Raw genomic sequence first — 12,912 nt, 5'->3', positions numbered from 1 at the left:
ACTGTGTTTTGCCTCCCGTTCGTATCTGCATGTGGGCTCGTCATCTGAAAACCATGACAGAAGAAGGCTCCGGCCACCAAAGTCCAGCGGATACGTTCGGGCGGCAGTTAGCCGCACATCAAGAACAGATGCAGACGTTAGGTTTTGCTGTGAATTCCACTCAGGAACAACTTCAGAGGTTAGCCGCGCAGGTTAGCTTACTAGTGGACACAGTTACTTCCGCGAAGACGTCACTTGTCACTCAAGGTCTCGCAACCCCGCCTTCCGACGCTCCGAGCATGGAGAATCAGGCTTGGACTCCACCACTTGAGGGCGCGTCACCTTGTCCGGAGAAATTCTCCGGTGACGACGGAAGTTGCGGAGGTTTTCTTTTCCAGTGCAAGCTGGTGTTCAACCGTTCACCCCAGACTTTCGCCTCTGATGAGGTAAGGATATCTTACGTTTTACGCCTGTTAACGGGTAGGGCTCTTAGGTGGGCTGAGGCTAGATTCCCTGATTGTCAGTCATTTGGGACAACTTTTCAGGATTTCATTACTGAGTTTAAGACAATTTTTGCACCGGAGTTGGATTCGGCACAACAGTCTCGACATCTCCTCACCTTGAAACAGCGTGGTCGTCGAGTTTCAGATTTTTCTGTGGAGTTTCGTACATTTGCTGCGGTTGCAGGTTGGCAGCCGAGACCGTTAAAGGCAGCTTTCTTTCAGGCTCTAGACGAGTCATTAAAGGACGAATTAGCTCGGGTAGAGGAACCAGAGGACTTTGAGGAGTTTGTCGCACTAGCTATTCGCTTGGACTCTCGGTTACGCAGCCGAAATCGGGTTAAGTCCAACCTTGCCTTGCAACCATCCACCTCCACAGCTTCTTTTCCTATCAGGAGGGAACCCCGTTCCTTTACACCTCCTCCCGAACCCATGCAGTTGGGGCAGGTGGGTCCCTCCAAGAAGGAACGTCAGCAGCGATTCTCAGAGAACTTATGTCTTTATTGTGGAGGTGATGGTCATTTCCTCAGAGATTGTCCTGTTCGGCCAAAAGATCGAGTCCGCCGCTCTTAACGGGGGGATCGGTGGACAAGTTGGGATCTATTCCCCGGGAGACTGTTAAAGTTTCATCTGGTTCTCGTTGTTGTCTACCTCTTACTTTAATATTTGACCAGGAGAGTTTTGATGTTTCGGCTCTAGTAGATTCAGGTTCTGATTTTAATCTTATTGATCAAGCGGTTGTGGACCAGCTTCGTGTACCTGTGGATCATTTACCCGAACCACTCCAGGTCTCATCATTGGATGGGCAAAATTTGACCCTTATTACTCATCGCACACGACCTTTGGAGGTGATAGTTTCCGGCAACCATCGAGAACAACTTTCTTTTTTTGTCTTCCCGGTTAAGCGTTCACCTGTGGTTTTGGGTATAGCTTGGTTAAGGGTCCATAATCCGCAGTTCAATTGGGCTGAGTCCCGATTAGAGTCATGGTCACCTTCTTGTCATTCCCGTTGCTTGCAGTCTGCTCGACCCGTAGTGGTCTCCTCTTCCCTAACTAATTCCGGAGACGTTATTGATCTGTCTCGCGTTCCTGAGGATTACCACGACTTGCAGCAGGTCTTTAGTAAGACTCAGGCTTGTTCTCTGCCCCCACATCGCCCATACGATTGTGCGATTGACCTGTTACCTGGGGCCCCTTTACCGGCGAGTCGACTCTATAACATCTCCAGGTCAGAACGTCAATCGTTGGAGAAGTACATTGGTGAGTCTTTGGCTACGGGGTTAATTCGTCCTTCTTCTTCCCCATTAGGGGCTGGGTTCTTTTTTGTGGGAAAGAAGGACGGAACCCTTCGACCCTGTATTGATTATCGAGGGCTTAACCAGATAACGGTCAAGAATAAATACCCACTTCCTCTATTATCATCAGCCCTTGAGCCAGTCCAGAATGCCAAAGTTTTCACTAAGCTCGATTTGCGCAACGCTTATCATTTGGTTCGGGTGAGACAAGGGGATGAGTGGAAGACAGCTTTTAAGACTCCGTTAGGTCACTTTGAGTACCTAGTAATGCCTTTTGGCTTGTGTAATGCCCCAGCAGTGTTTCAGGCATTAGTGAACGATGTCCTGCGGGATTTTTTGAATGTTTTTGTGTTCGTCTATTTAGACGATATCCTGATTTACTCTCGTGACCTAGATCAACACAAACAACATGTTAGGCTTGTTCTCCAGCGGTTGCTAGAGAATCGCCTGTTTGTAAAAGCCGAAAAATGCGATTTTCACCAGACTTCAGTTTCTTTTCTCGGTCTTATTTTGGAGGGGGGGCAAGTAAGATCAGACCCAGAAAAGATTAGAGCGGTAACAGAGTGGCCAGTTCCTGAGTCACGTAAACAGCTTCAACGGTTCCTAGGGTTCGCTAATTTCTATAGGCGATTTGTCAGGAACTATAGTCAAGTAGCTTCCCCGTTACATGCTCTTACCTCCACCAAGGTTCCTTTTTTCTGGAGTCCTGAAGCCGATGAGGCGTTTAAGAACCTTAAATCCCGTTTTTCCCAGGCTCCTATACTAGTTCACCCTGATCCTTCCAGACAATTCACACTTGAAATAGATGCTTCCAACACTGGTGTAGGAGCGGTCCTCTCCCAACAGTCTGAGACAGATAATAAACTTCACCCTTGTGCATTCTTTTCCCGTCGCTTGTCCCCTGCTGAACAGAATTATGATGTAGGCGATCGGGAATTATTAGCTATTAAGTTAGCCTTGGAGGAGTGGCGGCACTGGCTAGAGGGATCCGAGCAGCCCATCATAATTTGGACAGATCACAAAAACCTCTCCTATCTGCAGACAGCCCGCAGACTCAACTCTAGGCAAGCCCGTTGGTCATTATTCTTCTCACGATTCAACCTCACCATAACCTACAGACCAGGCTCCCGAAACATTAAACCCGATGCGCTTTCTCGTCAGTTTGCTCAAGTGGAACAAGAGAGACAACCGGATTTAATTCTTCCTCCATCATGCACAGTTGGAGCTTTGCATTGGGACCTAGAGGACAGGATTAATCAGGCCCTGTTATTAGATCCGGATCCTGGTACGGGCCCACCGGGATTAAAGTATGTTCCCCGATCTGTTCGTCCTGAGGTTTTACGTTGGGTTCACGATGCCAAGTTTTCCGCCCATCCGGGCATTTATAGAACCCAGTCTCAGGTGTCTCGGCGATTCTGGTGGCCATCGTGGACCAAGGACGTCAGAGACTACGTTTTAGCCTGTCCTGTCTGCGCCCAAAATAAGTCGTCTAACCAGCCGCCTTCTGGGTTATTGAATCCGCTTCCGATTCCCAAACGTCCATGGTCTCACATAGCTGTCGATTTCGTTACTGGACTCCCTGTTTCCCAAGGCATGTCAACTATCTTAACTGTGGTTGACCGTTTTTCCAAGTCCTGTCATCTCATACCCATCCGTAAGCTACCTAACGCTCTCCAGACTGCCCAACTCCTCATTAAACATGTTTTCAAGCTCCATGGAATTCCTGTTGACATTCTCTCTGACCGGGGTCCCCAGTTTGTTTCTCAGGTCTGGCGGCACTTTTGCTCTGCTCTGGGTGCCCGTTACACGCTCACCTCCGGATACCATCCTCAAACCAACGGTCAGACTGAACGAATGAATCAACAATTAGAAACCACCCTCCGTTGCCTCACGTCATCTACTCCTTCCGACTGGAACAAGTTTTTGCCTTGGGTAGAGTATGCCCTGAACTCTCATATCACCTCAGCCACGGGACGTTCACCTTTTGAAGTTGCATTAGGATATCAACCACCACTCCTACCTTCAGACGAACTCAGGATTCCCTTCACCTCCGTTAACGATTATATTGCTCGCTGCCAGAAAATATGGAAAGAGACAGTTACAGCCCTCACTCGCACCGCAGAGCGGAGCAAGAGGTTTGCCGACCAGCACCGCAGACCAGCTCCCCATTATCGCCCCGGTCAGAGGGTTTGGTTATCATCCAGAGATGTTTTGACTAATCCATCCGCCAAGAAACTTGCTCCCCGGTTTACAGGTCCCTATGAAATAGAAACAGTCATCAACCCCACCACTGTCCGCTTACGTCTTCCTCCTCACTCTCGTGTTCATCCCACTTTTCACGTATCCCAGATTAAGCCTGTTTTGGACAATGATTCTTACCCTCCTTCCGGACCCCCTCCACCCTCCCAGGACAGTCAGAGTTCTCGCGTCTCCAGGATTGTAGATGCCCGTCGACGTGGAAGGGGTTACCAATACCTCGTGGATTGGGTGGGTCGCAGCCCGGAGGATCGCTCATGGGTATCTGCAGCCACCATCGCCAATGAGGAATTGATCCGAGACTTTTGGTCTACTCAACCCAGCACATCTTCGTCTGGGCCGCCAGGAGGCGGCCGTTGAGGGGGGGGTAGTGTCAGGATTCTCTGTGTTGGCTGCTAACTCTACTCCGCAGGTGTGCCTAGTTGGCTGAGGAGGCGTGGTCCACACCTGCAGCTCGTTGCAGGCGGCTTCCTCTGGCTTCTTAAGCAGAGCACTGGCAGATGGAAGACGCCGGAGCCTTAACCAGTCGTGGTACGACGTGGCCTCAGTCCCAACTCTCGGAAACCAGCTTGTGAGTTTTTTGTCGCTCATCTTTTTGAGTAATTTTTGTACCTCTCTGTGCTCCAGATTTTGGTGCTTGGATGCACTCACCTGTCTTGACGTCTCGTCCGAAGAAACAGACCAGCAGACCTGTCGGCTCAGATTTTGCTCTGGCGCTCCCCTCATACTTCCTGGAAATTACCCAGCGAGGGCTGAGATCCCCTTTCCCGGGTGCTGTTGGTTCTGTGCTCACTCTGGTCAATCCATCTGTCAACCGCTGCCGATGAGGTCATCTCGGATTCCTCACCAGCTACATCTGCCGCCCTCAGCCACTAGCCACCTATCTCCATCAGAGTAGTCACATAGAGTTCTCCTGACGCTTCTTCTTCCCGGTTAGGTCCGCCCTGCCTAATGGTAAGCAGCGCAACTCTTAGTCGGTTTTTCTGGCTTTCATTATGAAGAACTCACGTGCTCTCTCTCTTACAGTCTCTCCAGCCTTGACGTTCTGACCCAGCCGAGTACCAGTAGTCCGTCCATAAACCTGCTTATTTTTCCTTTAATAAAAGAACTTATAACTGTGTTTTGCCTCCCGTTCGTATCTGCATGTGGGCTCGTCATCTGAAAACCATGACAGAACTTAGATATTAGGATCTTATTTATGAGTCTGTAACTAAGTTCAGCTCTAGGCTGAATCCTCCAGCTCCAGCCATACATCTATAATGCCCACAGTTCAGTTCTAGTGGAGCTCCGTGAAAGTTAGATGTGTGTAATGGGAAGTCAGGTCTTCACTTACTGCTGAAATCACGGTAGAAACGCTCCGCCTCCTCCGCGGAGTCAAACAAGCGAGACTGACCGTCAACAGTGATCCGAAGCTGCGCCGGATAGAGGAGCCCAAAGCGTACCCCATCCTTGTAGAGGAGAGACTTCACTTTGTTGAACGATGCTCGTTTCTTGGCGAGCGAAGCGCTGAAGTCCTCAAAGATCCTTATGGGATACCCCTGGTATGAGATGCTCCGTGTTTTCTTCGCCCACAACAGCACTTTCTCTTTCTGGATGTAGCTATGAAAGCGCACAATAATGGGCCGGGAACCCTGCGGCGGTTTCGGCTCCAGGCTGCGGTGAGCTCGGTCCAGTTCAAATGTCGTATCTTGTAAAGCATCTCCGGTCACGTCCTTAAACAGCGTAGTCATGAAAAGACGAGCATCGTTCCCCTACGCTCCCTCAGGGATGCCGATCACACGGAGATTCTGCCGTTTGGATCGTGAAACCAGGTCTTCGACAACCCGCTGCAGCTTTTCATTCGTCTGAGTGGTGATCTCCACCTTGGAATTCAGTGCGACCACTTCGTGTTGCAGAGTCGTCAGGTCATCTGAGTGGGAAGTGAGAGCTGATTCCATTACGGAGATGGTAGCCGTGTGCGAGGCTACTGTATCAGCGATCTTCTGCAGAGAGGCTTGGATAGGAGCCATGGCAGTGTTTAGGGAGGAGGTGAGTTCACCTGTTACGTCTTTGCGTAATTTCTGAAGCTCCCCGACGAGCATGTCCAGTGTTAACGGTTGGGCTCCACCTGTTGCTACATTGCTAGCTTCTGCCTTGCTAGTATCTTTATCCTGCGGGCTGAAGTGCTGAGTCAGCTGAGTCTGGCTTTTTCCTTGGCGGGTCCCGTGGGATTTACTCATTTTAGTTTCAAAAGTGTTGCGCTGGCAAGAAAATAGGTCAAAAAGTCGGAGTTTAGAGGTGTTAAAGTTACAAATGGTCAGGGAGCAAACTCCCTTGATTTAATTGGTAATCTTGAAGATTACCAATTAGATCCTAAAACAAAAGATGCGGCACAAATAACCGTTGATCATTGTTACAGGGCTGTGTTTGGTATCCCTGAAACATTCAGTGAGGCTCAGAAGTCACCACAGGCAGACAAGTGGAGACAGGCAATGAGAGACGAAATTGATTCGCTTAAAGAAAATGAAACATTCGAACTGAGCGTTCTACCAGAGGGTAGGAACACAGTTGGAGGGAAGTGGGTACATACACTCAAAGAAAATGACGGAAAAGAGATTTTCAAAGCTAGGCATGTAGCAAAAGGCTACAGCCAAACAGAAGGTATCGACTACCATGAAACCTTTGCTCCAACAGCTAACATAACATCAGTGCGAGCGTTATTGCAGATAGCAGTTCAGAACAACCTTAAAGTACATCAGATAGATGTCAAAACAGCATATTTACATGCTCCAATTGAGGAAGAAATTTACTTGGAACAGCCTGAAGGGTTTGAACAACAAACAGAAACAGGACAGAAGTGTGTGTATAAATTAAAGAAATCCCTTATATGGATTAAAACAATCAGGGAGAAATTGGTACAAACTCCTGAATGATCATCTTGAACAAAACAAGTTTGAAAGGAAGCCAGTTGATCATTGCGTGTAGAGAAAACAGACAAAAAGTGACACGATTATCGTGCTCATCTGGGTGGATGACTTGATCATTGCTGCTAGCAGCATTGAGGTTTTAGACAGTTTCAAAGAAACAATGAAATCAAAGATTAACATGAAGAACTTAGGCAAAACATTGCATTTTTTAGGCATACATTTCAAACAAAATGAAGATGAAATAAAAATGAGTCAAAAGAAGTACATTCCTAAAAATGCTGGAAAAATATGGAATGTCAGATTGCAAACCAAGATCCACCCCATGCGAACCAAGACCTGATCACAAAGAAAATTGTGAGTATGATGAAGCAAAAGAAATCAATCCCAAAAATATCGCGAAATAGTAGGGAGTCTGATTTATGCAATGACCTGCACCAGACCAGACATCAGTTGGATAGTGAGCAAACTTTCCCATACATTGGCTAAACCTGTGACAGAGGATTTAGTAAATGCTAAACATGTTTTGAGGTATCTGAAAGGTAATTGTGACTATGAACTAAGTTTCAAGAAAAACAATGAAGACTTGAACCTTATAGCCTACAGTGACTCTGATTGGGCGTCCTCAGTACAGGACAGACGCAGCATTACAGGTTATTGTTTCAGTTTAACGCCACAAGGTCCAGTTATTTCCTGGAAATTCAAGAGACAACCAACAGTGGCTCTTTCCACATGTGAGGCTGAGTACATTGGGCTAACAGCTACTACACCAGAAAGTCTATATTTAAGTCAGCTCTTAGATGGTTTTTACAACCAAAAGTACAGCTCTACAATGCTTCATGGTGATAATCAAGGGGCCATTGCATTGTGTAAGAATCCTGTGAACAGACAAAGATCCAAACACATTGATGTGAAGTATCATTTTATACGTGATGCACTGAGAGAGAGAAAAATCAATGTGGTTTACTGTCCATCTGAAAATATGTTTGCTGACATTTTAACCAAACCTGCATCAAAAGCAAAACGTCTGAAGTTTAAAGGATGGTTTTTTGGACATTAAATATTGTAAGATAAAGAAGATGAGAACAAGGGAGGGTGTTGGAATGTGTTCTCATCTTAAATTAATCTTGGGTTATTTTCTGTTATGTATTCATGCCTTGTAATTTACATTGAAAGGTGTAACTACAAGTTCTGTAGCCTGTCATTTTTCTGTTCATGTACATGTTGCACTGCTTTTGTTCACTGGGGGCAATGAGAGCGAGTTCTTGTGTGTGGTGATCTGAAGAAGTTGTTCTTACTCTGAACGTTGGCAAATAAAGTGAACGCAGCTGTCTGACGAAAAGAAGTGTCGTCCATTGTGTACATGAGTAGTGAACAAGAAAACGCAACAAAAACAAACTCTCAGAATCTACTCCCTGTTACCCACTGAAGAATATACGTGAAAATGAGCTTTCTGTGACAATCTCGACCAGATCTCGGAATCCTCACCTTCCAGATACGTTTTGTTCAGCACCAGAAGGCATTTTGCTGCACAGAAGAAGGCCACAAAAGTTCCACTTAAGTTAGAAATACCAAACATTTCAGGATTGCCCTAGGATGTTAGGAGATTTCGATAAATTTGGGGTCCGTATTTACTCCAGGGGCCAATTTTTTTAAAGGATGGGCCCAGAGGCAGGCCACCATATTGTGCTTTATCTTCCTGCTGCACACAGAATTTTTTTTTTTGCTGCAGTTATACATGGTGCCATTTAAAGGGCCTGACGAGACAAGAACAATGACCAATGCATGACCATTTAGGTCCATCCTGCAGCCTGCAGCCTGTGAGGAGGTCCGTTTTAACAGCAACTTAGCTCCTTTGAAAAACAATGGGAAATACCCCTGGCCGCTGCGGAAGCTGTGGTCAACGTAAAGAGTTTACATTAGGTGAGTTTCTCCCTTTTATTGTGCTTAACTGTTCTCATCAATTTCAAGTTTCTACCTCCTTGGGATCAGTTATAAGGATTTTAGGTGATTTTTTTTTCTATAGTGAGTCTTGATTGGCTGGGCCCCAATTCTGTGCTGTTAGAGCCCTGCTGAGCTCCAGTAATTATACTCCAGGAGATGGAGTCATTTTTTTTTTCCAGCTTGTAGCTACCCCTTTTAAATACATGTACCTGCCCATCAAACACTGTATCTGGAATCAAAAAGCCTGCTAAGATTTATCTCAAAAGAGCCTTGCTAAAGGATGTTTTTGTTTTTTTGTGATTTTGACAAACTGTCAAAATCACTTTTTGTGATTTTGTACTATTGAATGAAACTATTCCTATAGTGCACCTCCATCTTTCATGTTGTTCTTATAGATGAGGGGCTTTTAACACTGTAGTAAGACATAGCAACTTTGATCATGGTTCAGTTTTAAAGTTATAACATTTTTAAAGGTGACTAAAGGAGTTTTCTAGGTTCTCATTTTGTTGAAAAGAGTAGTTCTGTTGACCTGAGATGACAGTGAGAATGTAATATTGTCACGATTTGTTTACCGAAGAACTCAGGAAGCACACATGGGACTAAAGTTTAAGAGTTTTTATTTAAAGGAAGCCTGCTGGATGGCGGATGAGGAAGATCGGAGGTTCGGGGCTGCAGAAGGTCAGGGATGTAGGTGATGGCAGGAGCTGACGGCCCGGAGAGAGAGAGAGTCCACAATCACTAGGTGCTGCTCGGCTAACAGGCCTCATAGCAACACCAGGACTCAGGGCGGCTAGTCAGGTTAGCAGTTATCAGGAGACACCAGGACACAGAGCAGAGCTTCACCAGAGCAGCTTGACAGGTTAGCAGTTCTCAGGAGTAGGGTTGTCACGATACTAAAATTTTCAACTCGATACCAATACTCAGGAAAATATTCGATACTCGATACCATTTTCGATACCACAAGGATAAAAAACAAAGACCCCAAAATTTAACTGAAATATTTTTATTAATAAATAAAATACAAAAATAAATAAATACAATAAACAATAAGAACAATATTTTGAGGTTCTATGCTGTGCACATTATTAAGCAAGCTTGATAAAAAAAAAAGTTAACTTAAGTGTTCCTTCCTTGGCTATGCTTTACACACATAATGAACTAGCCAAACCAGTTAACAACAAAAATAAATGCTGTATTCTCAGCAGCTGCACCTGTTACAAAAAAAGTCTGAAACTGAAAAGTGCACAGAATTATTCAATCACAGTGTTCAGAAAGTGCATTTTCCTCTATTCTGCCCTCTAGATGGATGACTGTTTAGGTGCCACTGGTGGTAACACTGACCTGAATTTGCATAGCTGTTTGCAGATTTTTTGCTACAAATACAAGCGTGTCAATATGTTCCTCTGTAAGTCTTGTCCTTCTTTGGCTGTAAATGAGACCTGATGTACTAAACACGCGCTCTGAGGCACAACTTGAAGCAGCTATACACAGATATTTCTTGGCAGCATGGGCAAGATGAGGTAAGGTGCTCTCATGTATTTTCCACCATTTTAGGGGGTCCTCCTCTGCACTCTGCTCAGGCATGGTTTCATATAATGTCAACTCATCCCTGAGCCTACATTCTGGATCCTCATGTGTGGATGCTGTTGGTGTATCATCTCCATGTTGTTTCTTTCTCTCCCCCTGAATGTTTGATAAAAGTCCCGTCAGATCTGTTCTGGATTTCTTCGTAGGCTGGGTTGCAGATGGAGGAGATGTTTGCAAACTTGGGACTCTGAGTGTGCAGACCTTGGATATTATCCACAAGATGTTGTTTTACTTCTTTTAATGTAGTAAAACTTTCCTTGAAGCGGGGATCAAGAAAGGTAACTGTGTTTAATACCAGCTGTAGATTTCTGTCCTCATATCTGTGTTTCAGATCATCTCCAATTTTTTGCTTCAGCTGACGTTCTAAGTTGCTGCTTGTGTCCTCATTTGTTAATGTGAAATATATCTTCCAGGTTAAGGGTAGGACAGAGGACAGAGTGGTATGCTTCTCCCCACTAAGAGCATCAGTAAAAGAGCTTAATGGACTCAGTACCTCTTTTACAGTCTCAAGAATGGTGATGTCTGAATCTTTTGGCATAAGATACCACTTCTTTCTGTCCTCTGCTAAAACTGCACTGACTGCTTGCTGCTGTTCAATAAACCTATCCACCATTTCAAAAGTTGAGTCCCAGCGTGTTGGTTCATCATGGATGAGCCTGTGTTCTGGCAGGTTCAAGTCTTTTTGTTTTTTCTTTAGCTGCCGGGTCATCTTTGGTGACCTTTTGAAAGCTGCCACTGTTTTTCTCAACTTGGATAATGCTCCTGATACACTATCAATATCCAGACCCTTGTTTATGGCTAAGTGCAGGTTGTGACCAAAGCATGGGACCCATGTGAAATGCTGCTGAAATGCTTTCTTGTTATTTGACACATTATCTGTAGTGATGGCTGCCAATATTAGTAATGTCCAGCTTCCAAGTTTCCTGTACCATCTCCTCCAAAGCCTCCCTTAAGCTGTCTCCTGTATGCTCTGAATGTAGCCCAACACATCCCAGACACCAGCTCTGCATGTCCCAGGACTCTGTAATAAGTTGAAGCGTTACAGCCATGAAAGAGGATGCAGTCCTGCTGGTCCAAAGGTCGGTGGTCCAGGAGAAGTACGGATTCCCCTGAAGCTGCTACAAGACTGTTTTGTTGTGTTGTACAGCTCTGGGATTTCACTGTACATAAAGTGATTACGGGAGGGAAGAGCATACCTTGGGTTTAGCTGCTTAATAAGTTGTTGGAACCCAGGTTTCTTCACAGTGTAAATAGGAACTTGATCCATACATATGTACTCTGCCACAGCTCTGTTTATTTTTCATAGCTTCTGGGGACTTGGCATCATATTTCCGTAGTTGGTCAAACACAGATGGTAATGTTAATAATAAATCTTCCTCAAACTCTAGGGTCACTTGTGGAGTACCACAGGGTTCAGTCCTTGGACCAATTCTATTTACTATATATACACTTCCGATTGGCAAAATTATCAGACAGCATGGGATTAATTTCCACTGTTATGCTGATGACACTCAGCTATATTTATCCATAAATCCTGATGAATCCAATCAGTTACTTCGACTGCAGTCATGTCTTGATGACATCAAAAGCTGGATGACTTTAAATTTCCTGCATTTAAATTCTGACAAGACAGAAGTTGTAATCTTTGGGCCAGAGTCTTCAAAAAATAAAGTTCTTAATCAATCACTTGGATGGCATTAACTTGGCCTCTGGTAATAAAGCAAAAACCTTGTTATTATTTTTGACCAAGATATGTCATTTAAATCCCATATTAAACAGGTTTCCAGAGTTTTCATTTTTTCACCTCAGGAATATCGCCAAAATTAGAAACATTCTGTCCAGGGGTGATGCTGAAAAACTAGTCCATGCATTTGTTACTTCAAGGCTGGACTATTGTAATTCTTTACTATCAGGAAGTCCACAAAATGCAGTTCAAAGCCTTCAGCTGATCCAAAATGCTGCAGCAAGAGTTCTGATGAAAATCAACAAGAGGGATCATATTTCTCCAATTTTAGCTTCCCTTCATTGGCTTCCTGTTAAATCAAGAATAGAATTTAAAATTCTTCTTCTAACGCATAAAGCCCTTAATAATCAAGCTCCATCATATATCAGAGCTCTGATTAACCCGTATGTTCCTAACAGAGCACTTCGCTCTCAGACTGCAGGTCTGCTGGTGGTTCCTAGAGTCTCTAAAACTAGAATGGGAGGCAGATCCTTTAGCTATCAGGCTCCTCTCCTGTGGAACCAACTCCCAGTTTTGGTCCGTGAGGCAGACACCCCGTCTATTTTTAAGACTAATGTTAAAACTTTCCTTTTTGACAAAGCTTATAGTTAGAGTGGCTCATGTTACCCTGAGCTATCTCTATAGTTATGCTGCTATAGGCCTAGGCTGCTGGAGGACATCGGGGTCTAATTTTCTCACTCTACTGATTTCTACTGTTCTTCAGT

Source organism: Fundulus heteroclitus, unplaced genomic scaffold (genome assembly GCF_011125445.2).
Source record: "Fundulus heteroclitus isolate FHET01 unplaced genomic scaffold, MU-UCD_Fhet_4.1 scaffold_58, whole genome shotgun sequence".
Taxonomy (NCBI): domain Eukaryota; kingdom Metazoa; phylum Chordata; class Actinopteri; order Cyprinodontiformes; family Fundulidae; genus Fundulus; species Fundulus heteroclitus.
This window is presented reverse-complemented; position numbering follows the sequence as displayed.